Here is a 16120-nt window from a genome sequence, read left to right as displayed (position 1 = left end):
AACTTGGAAGTGTTGTTGTTGCTATGGGATGCAAGCAGTACTCAGTGTCCTCAGAAAACACGCCAAGTTCACCTGTTAAATTGCTTCCCTTTGACTTCATCACAGTTATCAAAAGCCGAACACTTTAATAGCAGTGACTACAGGCATACCTCTTTTTATCCTGTTTTGCTTTATGCACTTCACAGATAATGTGTTTTTTACAAATAGAAGGTTTGTGGCAACCCTGTGTTGTCAGGTTATGGTTAGCATTTTTTAGCAATAAAGTATTTTTTAATTAGGGTAGATAGTTTTTTTAGACATAATGATGTTTCACGCTTAATAGATGATGGTGTAGTGTAAACATAACTTTTATATGCACTGGGAAACAAAAAAATTCATGGGACTTGCTTTATTGTGGTATTTTCTTTATTGAGCTGGTCTGGAACCGAACATGCAATATCTCTGAGATATGCCTGTATATTTCTGAATACATTTTAAACTTATTTATTAAACTGATTTATCTAGCAAATCAGTTTAATTGAATAAATTAATTGTGTATTTAGAAATAATAGTCATTGCTATTAAAAGACGTTATTGTAATTTAGCATCTTATTTCATTTTGAATGATTCTCAGCTTTTGAATTTTTCCAAAATAGGACTTGAACAGGTAAATATAAAAACCTATCAGTTAATTTTTTGCAGTGGAAAAACATACAAAATATACATATAAGGTTAGGTATCTGGAGAAATCTCATATTTGCTGGTTGCGTGTATTTAAGATTTCATATTTTAAATTACATATTTGTTTTAATGGCATATTACATCTAATCTTTGAAGTAAACATTTACATATGAAATTGCTTGGGATTTGAAAGCTGCGTCTTGTTCTGCAAAAGCATTTTCTTGAAAAAGAAAATTGAGACTAGCAGAAGTTCAAAACACATTAGGGACCAGAAAGTGTTAACCGAGTACTTATTAACAGTGGTAATTATGTTTCTTCTAAAGTATTATATGAGGTGTGTCAAAATGAATTTTTTTTCCAGAAAAAAATTAGTTCATTGTTAGGTGTTCAAGAGGAAATATGAATGAAAATCAACAGCTGTGTACATGATATAAAAATATGAGCAAATATGCAAATCATACCATTTTTCACGAGAAGTCTTTGTGTCACTTGTACAGTCACCAAAATTTGTGTCCAGATGTTTTAAGTTATGTAGCATTAATTTCTAGGAAATTTTTAGTGAGCAGATTGTTTTAAATTCACTGGTAATTGGCCATCATCATTATATACATGTATATAGTAACAATTTGCAGATAGAATCATAGGATATAATCTGAGAAAGAATTTCATGTGTCTAAAGTTCAAAAACTGAATTATTCGATATTTTAAAAATTTATTTAGGGAGTGAGAGGAGGCAGAGGGTACACTTTGTTTTGCTGTATTCCTAAGGTTTATCCATTGTTTGCTTTTTAAATGGACATTTTATTTCAGTAAGGACTTTGTGCTTTGAAGAGAAAGGGTTGAATTTTAAGGATGATGGCTTTTGCCTTAGGTTTTCTACCCCATCCTAACAACCCACCCCATCTGAACAACCCAGAGTGAATACTGAAGATTGCACCCATCATCTTTCTTCCCCTTCGTTCTTTCCTTAAATCAAAACCCTATTTTTGTTTTTTAAAATGCAAGTTAGAGAAATGTCCCACTGGCAGTTACATTCAGTAATGTTTCTTTTTTTGGATTATTTTTGGAGAATCATTTTAAAAAAATAAAAATAATGCTGCATAAAACAAAGTTACATCATAAATCTTCAACTATCACAAATTTATTTCAAAAAGAACTAAACATTTCAACTTAAGACATCCACGTGACAGCTAACCTAAGGATTGCAGTTGATTCAAAGGTAAGCCTTTTAATTTATATTCAAATTAAGTCAATATTCATATTTAATAAGAAAAGAACTGATCATTTCACCAACCTTTATCATTAGCAGGAATATACATTTTATTCAATACCAGAGGCTGTTTGCAGATCCATTCTTAATTATGCAAAAAACCCGTATAACACAGGTATGTATAAATCTATATTTATCATATACGTAGTAGTGTATACAAAATACTATTTAGATTAAGCCTATAATGTAGACAGTGCTGATATTTAGAAGTATGTAATTTAGACAACATCTTTTTAAAAAAATTTATGCCACTGTCTTGATGTTAGCAACCATAGCAGTCTTTGTTTTCCTCCCTGTGCTGTACAGTAGGTTCTCATTAGTTGTCTATTTTATACATAGTAGTGTATATACATGTCCATCCCAATCTCCCAATTCATCCCACCTCCCTCCCGCCCCCCAAAAGCAGTCTTAGAAGTTGTTCTTTTAGCCATGATGAGGCATATTACTATTTGGATAGCAGTAAAAAATACATATATAGATTTCATAATATTACTGTTAGGGATTTATTCCTTTTTCCCCCAGGTTTTTTGAGAAATAACTGACATACATCAGTGTATAAGTTAAAGGCATACAGCATGATGGTTTGATTTACATATATTGTGAAATGATTACCGCAGTAGGTTTAGTTAACATCATCATCTCAAATAGATATGATAAAAAGAAAAGAAAAAAAATTCTCCTTGTGACAAGAATTCTTAGGATCTACTCTCTTACCTACTTTCCTGTGTATCATATAGCAGTCATCATATAGTATATTACATTCCAAATACGTATTTATCTTATAACTGGAAGTTCGTACCTTTTGACCACCTTCCTCCAGTTCTCTCTCCCTCCACCCCTCTGGTAACCACAAAACTGATCTTTTTTCTTGTGAGTTTGGTGTGGCTTTTTTGTTTCTTTGTTTCTTAGATTACACATATAAGTGAGATCGTACAGTATGTGTCAATAAGTCTCTCTGACTTATTTCACTTAGCATAAGGCCTTCAGGGTCCATTGATATTGTTGAAATTGGTAGGATTTTCTCATTTTTTATGGTTGAATAATATTCTTCTGTGTGTGTATGTACACACACATACATACATATGTATATCTCAAAACTTCTTTATCTGTTTATCCATCGATGGATACTTAGCTTGTTTCCATGTCTTGGCTGCTGTGAGTAATGCTGCAATGAGCATGGGAGTGCAGATGTCTTTTTGAGATAGTGTTTTTGTTTCCTTCGGATATATTCCCAGAAGTGGAATTGTTGGATAATATGGTAGTTCTATTTTTAATATTTTTAGGACCCTCTATACTGTTTTTCATAGAGGCTGCACAAATTTACAGTCCCATCAACAGTGCACAAGGAGTTAGGGATTTACTCTTGAAGAAAAGAAGCTGTTAAATATTCTGAGGTCTAGTGAGTTTATTATTCATTTATAAAGCTACAACTCCATGAACTTTTCCCATGACCTCACAGGTTTTCCATATTACTCAAGGATCTTTCTTCTATAAGAAACTTGGGTTAATCTGAAAAGTGGTACTTTGGCTAGTCCAGTTTTCCGCAGTGCTTTCAGATAAACCCAAATGCTGAAATATATTGGCTAAACCCAGACAGATATTTTTGACAGTGGCCTAGATTGTGTCTGTTTTGGGAGGAAGAAGATCAGACTGAAGAGACACCAGAGTCTTTCTGCTGGACATGCGGGGGTGGAGTGGGCTTATCCTGGAAATCATAAGGGATGTGAGATATCAACTCTGGGTTTAACATAGGCTGATGTAGGTGGGTTAACTAAGTCAGGGTCTCTGTAGTCTTTATTTTTCCATTTACTTCATTTTCTTACTTGTTTTTAGTTCATCTTTGAATATTGTCCGGATCTTTCTAAGCTGCCTTTAATCCTTTTTGGACTAAGGGAAGTATAAAGACATAAAACAGTGGATTTAATGACAACTCCTAGGTGTTTTGGGTAATACGTTATGGGTGAATGGGCATTTTTGATTGCTTGTGTCTGTGTCAGTGTTATGAGATTTTTTCAGACACTCTCATATTCATTTGTCGAAAATTTGAAATCATTTGGACATGCCTAGTCAGTCTGCATGTGTTACTGAGGTGTGGGATGAAATACAACTGTAAATTTGAAATTATATGTAATGAGAAGGGTGAGAGCAGGTTTAGCCTTAACTTCTTTCTTTTGGAGTCTGTAATGCCAGCATATTGAACCTGGGAGATTTATTAAATGCTGCAATTTAAAAATCTGCTGCTATATTACTCTCTTAGTGTAGCTGCAGAAAGAATAAGAAAAGAGGCAGGATTTCACAATTTACAGAATGGTTGGAAAGAAAAAGAACTGGCTCCCAAAATAAAGAAAAATTTTTTTCCATGAAATTCCAGAAGATGTCTGATTGCCTCCCCAGCCTCCCCAGTTCTAGGTCATAAATTCAGAAATGGCAGAAATGTCCTAGTACAGCTTCATATTTTCTTTACTTAGTGATATTTTAGGAAAATGTTCTTAAAGGACAACGTGCAAATGTGAATTGAGGAACTCCTGTGCCTTTGAACATTAAAAAAAGCCTTTCTCTGTTGTCCTTATAGCTCTCGCTTGTGTGGGTAATTGTAAAGGCTGTTTCTAATTCCTGAGGTTACCCCCTTCAAGTTTATAATCAGTGCATTCAGGGACTCTGCAGCAGGATGGCAGGGCAGAATCACCACCAGACATCTAAGGGACTCAGTCCAGCCTGGAGAAGATCATTGATGTGTTTCATTCTTCCTATTTACACACTATCATAAGCTGCCTTTTCAATTAGCTGAGACAGTCTGTGGATACATTGTGAAATAAAATGATGAAGTTCAACCCAAGAGACTTTGACAATCTTTGTGCTGTAGATAAAATCTAGATGTTTATTTTCTAATTTATTTCAGGTGGTGGAGAAATAGTGTATGAAGGGGAAGGGAAAAAAGAAAAAAACCCGATGACAAAATCTTATATTTTACAGAGTGACTGAAATGGTCAGTATACTGTTCTGTGATTTGTTAAGATTTGTACCTTGACTCACAGAGGAGATATTTGTGCGTGTGTGCCTGTGTGTGTTGGCTGCAGTGGGAGTCTTTAGAACTCCCTTTCCTTAGATCACTGGCCAACAGACAATACAGACAATAGTATTTTCACCTGCTTTGTATTCTGTCCCTTACCTGTATCTATCATTACGGTTATCTATTTTGTTTCCCAAATACCCCTTTTCACTGCCATTTTCACATTTAGCATACCCAGAAATGCTTACTTGCTTTACAAGAAAAGTTCAGGTTGAAGCTGTTTTCTTTTTAACATTATAGAAAAGAGTCTCTCTCTAATTTGATACTGAAATGTAATTATTTTTAGTTTTTTTGAGACAGCTACATAATTTTTCATTGACTGCTTAGATGGTAAAATAAATTATGTGCCCATTAATAAGCTCACATGGATACTGCTGATTTAGTTCCCTGAGATTCTGTGAGTTAGCTTCAAAAATATTAGATTATTGGAGGTAAACATGGCGTAATAATTGAATAGCAGGGTCTATGGACCATTGAAAGATTTGATTCAAAGTTACGTTGAGTGTAAGGGTGAGCACGGGGGTAGGGATGATTATCTGGGGATCTGGTCTCTGTAATTTAAATAAATCATTGTGACAGAGACGGACTGTGGCCATGTTTAAGCTGCTGATAGTGTGAAATTGAGTTGTATGGTGGACAGAAGACAAGCAGTCAGAAGAAATCCCCAAAGGCAAAATTTGTTATGTAATTGGGTCAACTCATGCATGAGAAATGCATGCTAATTGTAAACTGGTAGCAAAATTATAGTGTATGAAGCATTTCGGTCTTATATGAACCCAAACGACTGACATAGAGTTTTTCTTTTCTTTCTTTCTTTCATACTGAGCAAACATAAAATAATTTTTTTTTAAAGGCAAGAAAGGTAAACACCATTCCGTGTTGAAATAGATTGTTAATTTTCTTCCTCATATAAGAAGCATAACTGTTTTATAACTAATGAAAAATTGATATGGAATCTTCTGATTCTGAGTAGTGAGATCTAGTACACCGAATAGTTCGAAAGGGGAGTGCAGTGGTAGTTTTGTTATAACTCATAACTGGGCTGATTAACACAGATGATTAGTGATGAGGTCAGTGGTTTAGATTTAAGCCCTTGAAATCTAGTATTTTCACAGAGTGAATTTATGCGTTACTTTAATGACCCATGCTTTATCTCCAATTCATCTCAACCAGCAACTCCAGTGCATTCCTGAGTAATAGTGGGTCAATAGCATTATCTTTAAAGCAAAGATCGCATGTCAAAAGAAAGTGATAGGGCAATAACATGCATTTTCCTTATAATACCTACCACATGTGTGAATGGTTTATTTGTTTCAAAACACTTTGACATACCCAGTCTAATTAGATCCTCTGAACAACCTCTCCTTAGGGAAAGGATTTCTATGAGGAATACTTACACTTTCATGAGAAAAATGTACAGAAAATTACCTCTTGGTCCTTTCTCGTCGAAATCCCTGGTTTCCCTCACACCTGGTTTTGCTTTGTTTTTCCACCTAGGGCAGAACTTCAAAGGTTGATCTCTTCTTTTTATCCTCAGTTTTTTAGCCACAGCCACTTAAAGAAACAAATACATCCCAGACCAGTAATTACTTGTGCATGGCAAGTACAAGAGTTTTCGTTGTAAAATGGCATTATCTAAAGAGGAGGTTTGGGAAGGGCCCCCATAATAAAAGAATTAACACATATGACTTCTTTTTGGAAAGAGATTAAGGATTCAGCAATTTCTGAAGGTCCTTCTTTTATGAAACCCCTTTTCCCCTATTCCTTTCTTTTCAGTTCTGCTGTGTTCAGGCCTTATCCTGCCTAAGTTATTTCAGGGGTCTCCTAATTGGCCTTATCTCCTTTCATGCTCTTTCTGCTCCTTCCGTTGTATCTTAAACACTGTCACCAGGTGACTCTTTCTAAAATCTCTCTTTCCTCATGACCCTAATTATGACCCACTGAAAACTTTCCTTGGACTTCCACCTTGAGTAGGATAAAGTCTATAATCTCCTAAACGCCTTAATTTCTGACTCTAAGGACCCTCTACAATCTGCTCCTGAATTGTTTTTCACATTATCTTTCACTGTCCTTCAGCACTATTCTCCATGTCTTTTAGGCCTGGCTACTTACTCTGTTCTGGGCTTTTTCATGAGTCTTTCCTCTGGTTTGGAACAATTTCACACTATCTGTTAATTACATCCCTACCCCCTGATCCCAGACACACAGTCAGACCCCAGGAACAGCGATCTTTCTCATCTCGAATCATGACAGTGCTTTGATGATAGCACTGTTACCTGTACCACTGACTTCACACATTGCATTGCACAGTTTGGTTTTAATTAACGTTTCACGTGGTATGTGTTTTACCTCTCTAACTTTGTGAAGATGAAGATTATCCATGTCTTTTTCAGTTTATGTTTTGTATTGCCAAGAATGGAGCTTTGCACTTCCCCTTTCCTGTCACATCTTAATTTAGCCCTCCTTGTCCCTTGCTTGGGTTGCAGGAATAGTCTTTTGACTGTTCTCACCTGTCATTCTACTGCCTCTGCTCCCTCCTAAGTGTCCTTGTGGTTCCTTTCAAGGTTCCTAAAACACACATCTGATCTTGTCACTCTCTTCCTTAACATCTGTCAGTGGCTCCCCATGGCCTTTGGGTTAAAAGGCAAAACCTTTAGCATGGAATGTGCGGCTGTCCCTGGTTTAGTGCCAGCTGAGATCTCCAGCCTGGGGTCCCTCTTGGACCCTGAGCCATATGCATTTCAGATGTCTGCCTGGAAAGCCGATTGTACGTTCTCCCCAGCCATACTCAGCTCAGAGGCTGCCCTGACCTTGTTCTTCCTCTCGCCACCCTGGCGGTGTGGTTCTAGAGCTGCGTTATGAACTAGCTTCCCCCTGGACTGAACTCTATGGAATTTGGTCTGTGTCTTTTTCTCTTTAGCCCCAGGGCCTAGCATGGAGCCAAGTTCGATAAACAAATGAATTGAGTTCTTGTGCCAACAGATCTTCCCATGGCTTCTCACTCTGCCCAAGGCTGCAGGCTCTGGGACGGCTTACCCAGGACTACCCCTGATTAACACAGCTCATTTTGAGACTTCGAGTAGTGATCCTTCTAGCACTGTCTGGATTTCATCTTATAATGGAGATTATTACAGTTCTAATCTTTCTATATTGATTTTAATTGAACATCTCTTTTAAGATCTGTGTAGATATCACACAGATTTTCTTCCTTAAAACTCCCAGGTCTTTCCTCCATTCCATCATTTTCTAGCACAAAGTAGTTACCTAAATATACTTGTTCAATAAAGGACTGAATTCCTTTCAGTGTGTCATTTTCTCCATTTCTTCTTCTTTTTTTTTTGCTTTTACAAAAGAGTCTGCCTTTCCATCTGAAACCACACAGCTCAGATTGGGTCTTGTACCAACAGGCCAGGACTCAAACCCAGTCAAATCCCAGACTGGGACTTGAACCCACTGTCTTTTAACTGAGATCACACATCTGGTCTCAGGACATAATGAAGCTCAGGTTCTTTATGTCTCATTGCAGAAAGAATTTAGTGAGCGGCAAAGTGATAGGTAAGAAGTTGATTTATTTAGAGAGATACACATTCTATAGACAGTGTGAGGTCCATCACAAAAGGCAGGGGTGGCCCTGGAAGAAACACTCCACAGACAGAGTGTGGGCCATCTCAGAAGGCAAGAGGCCTCGAAATATGGGGTGGTTAATTTCTATGGGCTGAGTAATTTCATAGGCTAATGAGTTGGAGAATTATTCCAACTATTTTGGGGAAGGGGTGGAGATTTCCAGGAATTGGGCCACCACCTACTTTTTGACCTTTTATGGTCAGCCTCAGAACTGTCATGGCACTGGTGGGTGTGTCATTTAGCATATGCTAATGTATTACAATGAGCATAAAATGAGGCTCAAGGTCCTCTGGAAGTCGAATCTTCTGCCATCTTGGACCTAGTTGGTTCTAACCAGTTTTTATCCTATCCAATGGTTATGTCATTCTTTTAAAGGTTGTGCCCTGCTCCCTTCCCTCCTGTTTCACATCCATTTCTCAGTCTAGGCAAATTAAATTTTTCCTAGGATAGGTGCCACTGCCGGGTAGAGAAGTAATCTGTTTTTTCAACACAAAATTGCTAATGCCTAGAATAGTGCTTGACATATAGCAGGTGCTCCATAAATGCGTGTTGAATACGTGAATGAGGCAATAATATTTAAAATATTGATTAATTTTACACATTCTTTCTCTTGAAACCTCTCTTTGAAAGAGAGTTCTTAGCTCTTAAGATTGCTTTGATTTTGTCATTTTCTTCCTTTGGTGCTGCTTGATGAACACCTATTTTTCACTTTCTCCTGTTTTTGCTTAAATATTCAGTGATTTCTGTAGTTTTATCCAAAGATTATAGTAGTATTCTCTAAGTAAAGCAGGGCCATTTTGTTTCTAATGTGGCATCGAAAGAATTTCATTATATTAGAAATGAAAGAACTGCCCCTGTTTTAAAATGTCGTAGCCAGGGAATTTTTTTTTATGAGTAAGTACCCGAAAAAAATAGGGTTTGCAGTAGTCTGTTTGGGCGGCCATAACAAAAAATATCATGGGCTGTGTGGCTTAAACAGCAGACATTGATTTACTCACAGTTCTAGAGGCTGGAAGTTCCAGGTCAAGGTCCATCTGGGTTGGGTTCTGGTGAGAGCCTTCTTCCTGGCCTGCTGATGGCTCCTTTCTTGCTGTGTTCTCACATGGCCTTTCCTCAGTGCATGAGCATGTGAGAAAGAGACTTCTGGTGTCTCTTCCTCTTCTTGTAAGGACACTGGTTGAATTGGATCAGGGCCCCACCCATATGACCTCATTTAACCTTAATTACTTTTTTTTTTTAAATAACTTTATTTTTTATTTTTGGCTGCATTGGGTCTTCGTTGCGGTGCACGGGTTTCTCATTGTGGTGGCTTCTCTTGTTGCGGAGCATGGGCTCTAGGGTGTGCGGGCTTCAGTAGTTGTGACTCATGGGCTCTAGAGCACAGACTCAGTAGTTGTGGCACACGGGCTTAGTTGCTCTGCAGCATGTGTGATCTTCCCTGACCAGGAGTGAACCTGTGTCTCCTGCATTGGCAGGTGGATTCTAAATCACTGTTCCACCAGGGAAGTCCCCTCAATTACTTTCTTAAAGGCCCCCATCTCAAATACAGTCACATTGGGGATTAGGGCTTTACGATATGAATTTGGTTGAGGGGGTATGATTCAGTCTATAACGGCGTAATGAGAAATGCTACAGAAATCACAGGATAATTTTAAGATAAGAAGCATATGTTTCAGACATGCTTAGATATGTAAACTGCTATCATAAGCCATTGTCTTTAGTAGCAGTAGATGATACCACCTGTTGCTATTCCAGGAAACTTTGAACATTCAGTTTTTAAATTTTTTCCTATTTTCAAGCTGAACAATCTTAACTTAAAAAATACTCCTTCTAGATCCTCTTTCTAATCCTTAATTGACCCTTTCAAGCTTCTCTTTATTTGTGGTTTTGAGCTATTGTCACTTATGGAAACAAAGATAACTCACAGTAGTAATTATATTTTTTTTAAGTTTTCCAGGCCTCCATTGAGTTACGTAGCTCAGAATGTAGATTTCCCGTGTCCTGTGCTGGCAGTTTGACCTGGGTGGATCTGAAGAGAAACGGGGCATAGGTGTGACCATAGAAAAGAAGAATTCCCGTGCACAGGGAAAGTCTAATAAAGACTAGCTTTTAAAAAAAAAAGTCTCAATTTCCAGTGCATTAAACAGATTTAAAGCTTTAAAAGTATCTGAATTTTCTTCCAGATTTTATTATACCTCTTGGGACGTATCTACAGTGAACACATACTGAATGTTGAAGAAAACCCAGGAATCTCACAGATATATTTGTGGAGTCCCCAGATGTGACTGTCATGAATAATTATGCCACATAATTATCATTTCAGTGGATTTTTGGAGGTAGGTTTAAAACCTGTTGTTTTTTCAGTTAATAAGTGTAATAGTCAAATGTCATTTTAACTTATTAGGAGGTCATGAGTCAAGGGAGACATTATAAAGAGATTTAATTAAAACCCATTGGTAACCCGAGCCAAGTTTAGACAATTAAAGAAAATTGCATGATTGGAAGTTAGAAGCAAGAATGTTTTTTTTTCCCAAGTATATGCAGATACATTCTCTAATTTGCATTTCATCTCCCTAGAAGAATTATGTCATGAAAATTGCTTTTCTTTATTTTTTGCTTATACTTTCTACTATAGCTTTCTTTTCTTTCACCGCTGTCAGGGCTGCTTTGTAGGCTTTTCCTCTTCTGTACAGAATCATGTGCAATGATGCTTGTAAAAGGATAGCTCCAAATTTCTGTTCGAAGGACCTATTGCTTTTGTAAAGGACCTTCAGACTTTTCCAAGGACAAGAAGCAAGAAGTTATAATCATTTTTTTTGCTCATATTTATGATTTATTTTTCCTCTTGTGGCTATATTAACTGTAACAAAGCCAACTTTTAATTTGTTTGAATTAAGCTTTTTGAATCATTGCATCCTTATGAAAGTGTCAGAATTTGCCTGTGTTTAGCAAACTGTGAAAAAGGGTATAGATTCAGAAGAAAGGATAAGAGAAAGAAACCTAAAAATATCATTCTGTTTTTCTTAACACTATTTTTGTTAAAATTGATTTCCCCCAAAGTGATTTAAATATTTACTTCTGTTGGGTAATTATTGTAGGTTTTAGAGGGCAAGCAGCATTTCTTGTTCATGTTTAAATCCTCCGGAACACAGTGCCTTGACTGTAAATAATAAGTGAGAAGTAGAAGCTGCCTTCACTGTTCCCTTACATGTGTGTCGAATTTGTTAAACATTGTACCAGGCCCTTGTAGCATGCAGAAAAAACGAGAAACCACTTTTTGCATGCATTTATGCCCATGCTAGAACACATGAAGTGTTTGGAAAAGGCTTTCATGAAGAAGGAGAGCCTTAATGCAACGTAAAGTCACAAATGAGGGACAAGATGGCATTGAAATGAGCAAAGGAAGAAAGGGATGAATGTAAGGTTAGGAACACCCAGCGTCTATTTGTGAGAGTGCAGAGAGAGCCACCATCACTGAAATGTAGATCGAGGCAAGATTGTTGAAAGAGTAGTATCATATTTTTTTTCCCAAATCTATTTATTTAATTTTACTTTTGCCTGTGTTGGGCCTTCGAAGCCACATTGACTGGTGGCTTCTGTTGTTGCGGAGCACGGGCTCTAGAGTGCAGGCTCAGTAGTTGTGGTGCATGGGCTTAGTTGTTACTTGGCATGTGGATTCTTCCCGGACCAGGGATTGGACCCATGTCCTCTGCATTGGCAGGTGGATTCTTAACCACTGTGCCACCTGGGAAGTCCCTCATATTTTCAAATGTGCAGATTTCAAATGTGTATCTATAAATCCCTCCCCACCCATTCTGCAAAAGAAACCACTTTTGAAAACAATTGCTGACTTAGCAAACATTCTGAGTGTTTGCTGTGTGCCAGGCACTTTGCTAGGAGGTGGAGATATAATAAGGAATAAAATAGATATGACCCTTGACCTCGTGGAGCTTGCAGGTTACCCTGTAATAGGCGAGCAGGTACTTGCAGCACAGTGATAAGTACTTGATGGAGGGAAACACCGTGTTAATATCAGAGGGGTAACTACCCAGGTTTGGGAGTTAAAGGAATCGAACCTTTGCCATCACTATTTTAAAACAGTTTTTGGAGAATTTTACTGAATCATTTTCCTGAACAGTGATTAAGTTTTCCTGTCTCCTGTTTGTTTTTCCTACTCCCTGTTCACCTGTCAGCATGGGCTTCCAGAAAATATTCAAAATTAATCAAACCATAGTATTATATATAAAATGTAAAAAATGCTCATTTTCTAGAAGAGTATCAATTGGCTTATTAATTTCAGGATGGCTAAAAAGATCAACATATAAATATTTGCATACATTTACAAGTTCAGATACATGTTCTGTCTATTTTGGTTTTCAGTGCTTAAGCTGAAGGGTTTTGAAAATAAGACTGTGGCCATTTTTCTTCATCTCTTTCCTACTCCCAGCCTCTGTAGCAGTAGTTTTGAGTTAAAAAATTTTCATGACCGGGTCCAAAATATTGAGAAAACATTTTGATTTTAAAAACATACAGGGATCTGAAAGAGCCACATATGCACATGCGATGTGTCTGTTAGCACACCTATGTAGAGTGTACGTATGTGTTTGAGTAGAGAGCTGCTGAAAGGAGTTGCTAAACATCGGTTGGTGCTCTTTGGTTTCCACCTTCGGTGTTCTTGGCCCTGTCTGTGCTGACAACGAACCTCTGGGACGTCCCCTCAGTGCTGTGGGGTCTTTTCCTGCCAAATATTGTTCTCTTGCAAGATTAAATAGCTGAATCAGTGTGGCCCAAATCTTGATCCTGCTGAGAATATTAAGACTCCTGCAGGTTGTGATACAGATTAGCTGGTGAGAGCTCTGTTGGAAAAATAAAGTGAGTTTCTCTAAATGAATTTAACAACTGCTGTGAACCTTTTTGTGTCCTCCAGCATGAATGTGTATGCTGGCAGTTAACCATTTATTTCCCTCATTTTCTCCAAAAGTTGCTCCCGTCCACCCCTGGGCATTTATTGTAAATGTTTTCATAACTTTGTTTTGCATTTATGTTTCGCCAGATAAAGCGTTTGACATGTTAAATTGCTAAGTACTGTGAAGGGTAGGTGATTATTTATTTAAGGAGGAAAACCATTTTTTGTACTTATAAAAATAATTTAGTGTCACTTATGTAATAAACCACACCACAGGGTTATTTAGAGTAAACTGACTAGCATATTGCTTTCTGATCATAGGCTTTATGTTATCGGTCAAAAAATTGTGAAATATTTAGCACGGGGCAGGACAGACAGCTAAAATTATTTGCATTGCTTCCAACCTCTATTTCATGACTATTTCTGTTTCTGGGGTTAGATTATAATAACCTTTGAAGCTTCTAAATTCTACAAAGATTATGGTGCTTCCCCTTAAATGAAGTATATTAAGAAGTCAACAATAACGATGCTGAACTCTAAAGCTTAGAACACACAGATAACCTGAAAATGATGAGTAGTTAGTTAGATTTTCTGATTGTGGGCTTCTGGATAACTTCACCGAACTCTTTTCTATTTGGAGGGGCTCTTCACCTCAGTTACGTTTATGAAGCGTGTGCTCTGTCTGCTTGCGAGACAGTCCTTCCATCTGCCTCCTACGTTACTACCCATTTGTGTCCTGACACCGTGTGTGTGTGTGTGTGTGTGTGTGTGTGTGTGTGTGTGTGACATTTCTCAGTACAAGTGTCTGTGACTGTGATTTGTAAATACCAAAGCTCAACACAGCTGTAAGGCTCTTACACTGATGAGTGCTGTGTTTACTCTTGCAGGTTACTCCTTAGATCATCACTGCGATTATGACAATGATATCTTTAAAATTAATTAGTTAAATTATTATTTTTAATTTGCCACCATAAGCACACCAGAAAGTGGGGGTTAAAAAATGTCCCGAGTGGGGCTTCCCTGGCGGGCCAGTGGTGAAGACTCTGCACCTCCACTGTGGGGGGACACGGTTCCATCCCTGGTTGGGGAACTAAGATCTCTCAAGCTGCGAGGCACAACCAAAAAGAAAACAAAATGTCCTGAGAGAAGGCATAAGAAGAGGGGGGCTGTTTCAGTTTGGCAGCTTTTAGCCTGTCTTCATAAAGTAGCCTGTATTTTGCAGTTACCCCAGATGAGGGTGTTAGACAAAGTACCACCTGACCTTGAGTCTGTGTTTTCTGAATACTTTGGAAATTCACTTGCAACTCTGCCACACTGTCAGGAAAATGATTGGGGCTAGAACCAAGGTCTCTTGACCACTACCATGTTTTGCCCATCTCTTTGGATGCAGGACTCTTTGAGTTACACTGGTGAGCTTTGTTGAAATTTGCAGTCATTCAGAAGTAGACTTGCGAGGTATGTTAAAAAAAAAAAGGACTCCTAAGTGTTAAACTGTAAATCCTCTAAAATTTCATCAGTGGTTCAAAAAAAATCCATCAGTTCAAGTACACAAAATATTAATGTGTTGTCCTTAGTAAATGCCATCGGGATTTCCACGCTTAGGACCCTGATTTCAATCTCCCAGTGTTAAGACTACACCCCCTTTTAAATGGTAAAATATATTACACAAACAACACTGTCTATGGAAACTTATGTACAGTTTAAAGAATAGTAATAAAATGAGCACCCGTGCACCCAGCTTACGGAATAGAGCGTTTTGGAAACCTTTGGAGGCCCCCGTGTCCCTTTAGGTTTATACCTCATCCCCCTGACTAGCTACCAGCAACGCCAGGGCCACTGCATCTTGAAAACACAGATTTTTCACATCAACATGGTGAAACGTTGATATGAAAACACAATTCCCATTTATGGAAGCAATGTACAGGTTTTGGAGAAAACCTGATTGGTTTCTTGCGCCGTAAAGCGCACAGTCTGCAGGTTTATCCTCCTTCAGCCGTTCGGGACTCAAGCATGAGAACGTCAGTCACCGTGACACCGTGCACCCCTGTTTGTGCTTAGACGACGCCTGCTCCCTGAGTAGAGGATGAGAATGGGGACAGACGTTCGTGAGGGGCTCCCTCTATGCTGGGCACAGTCTTTCCTGTTTGTTATTTCATTTGTTCTTCTCAGCAGTCCCTAGAAGTAGCTGTCATTATCCTCCTCTCATGGATGAAACAAGCCCAGAGAGAATAAATAAATTCCCTAAATGCATACAGCCAGTGAAGAACAGAGTGGAGATTTGAGTCCAGGGTTTTTTCCTGACTTCAAAATGCAGAATTTTCCCTCGACGCCAGAATTTTGGGATTGTTGCTTATATGTTATGTCAGGAGCCCTTGTGCTATAGTCAGATGTCAAGGATATGAGCTTGTTATTGTTGTTGTTGTTTCCACTCCACAGGGCTTGTGGACTCTTAGTTCCCTGACCAGGGATTGAACCCGGACCCCAATAGTGAAAGCACCGATTCCTGACTACTAGACCGCCAGGGAATTCCCATGAGCTTCTTTTTTGTTAACGCAGCAGTTAATTTATCCTTAAATGGCATTTTGGAGGC

The 16120-nt window shown here is 38.1% G+C and overlaps 1 protein-coding gene across 2 annotated transcripts in view; it reads left to right on the top strand.

Annotated features, from left to right (window-relative positions):
* NEBL (nebulette) overlaps positions 1-16120 on the top strand; it is a 349181-nt gene that overhangs the window by 183414 nt on the left and 149647 nt on the right. The gene's annotated exons all lie outside the window — the stretch shown is intronic.

This window comes from Hippopotamus amphibius, chromosome 4 (genome assembly GCF_030028045.1).
Source record: "Hippopotamus amphibius kiboko isolate mHipAmp2 chromosome 4, mHipAmp2.hap2, whole genome shotgun sequence".
In the NCBI taxonomy this organism is placed as follows: Eukaryota; Metazoa; Chordata; class Mammalia; order Artiodactyla; family Hippopotamidae; genus Hippopotamus; species Hippopotamus amphibius.
The sequence above is the reverse complement of the archived record's forward strand: the minus strand, read 5'-3'. Positions and strand labels throughout refer to the sequence as shown.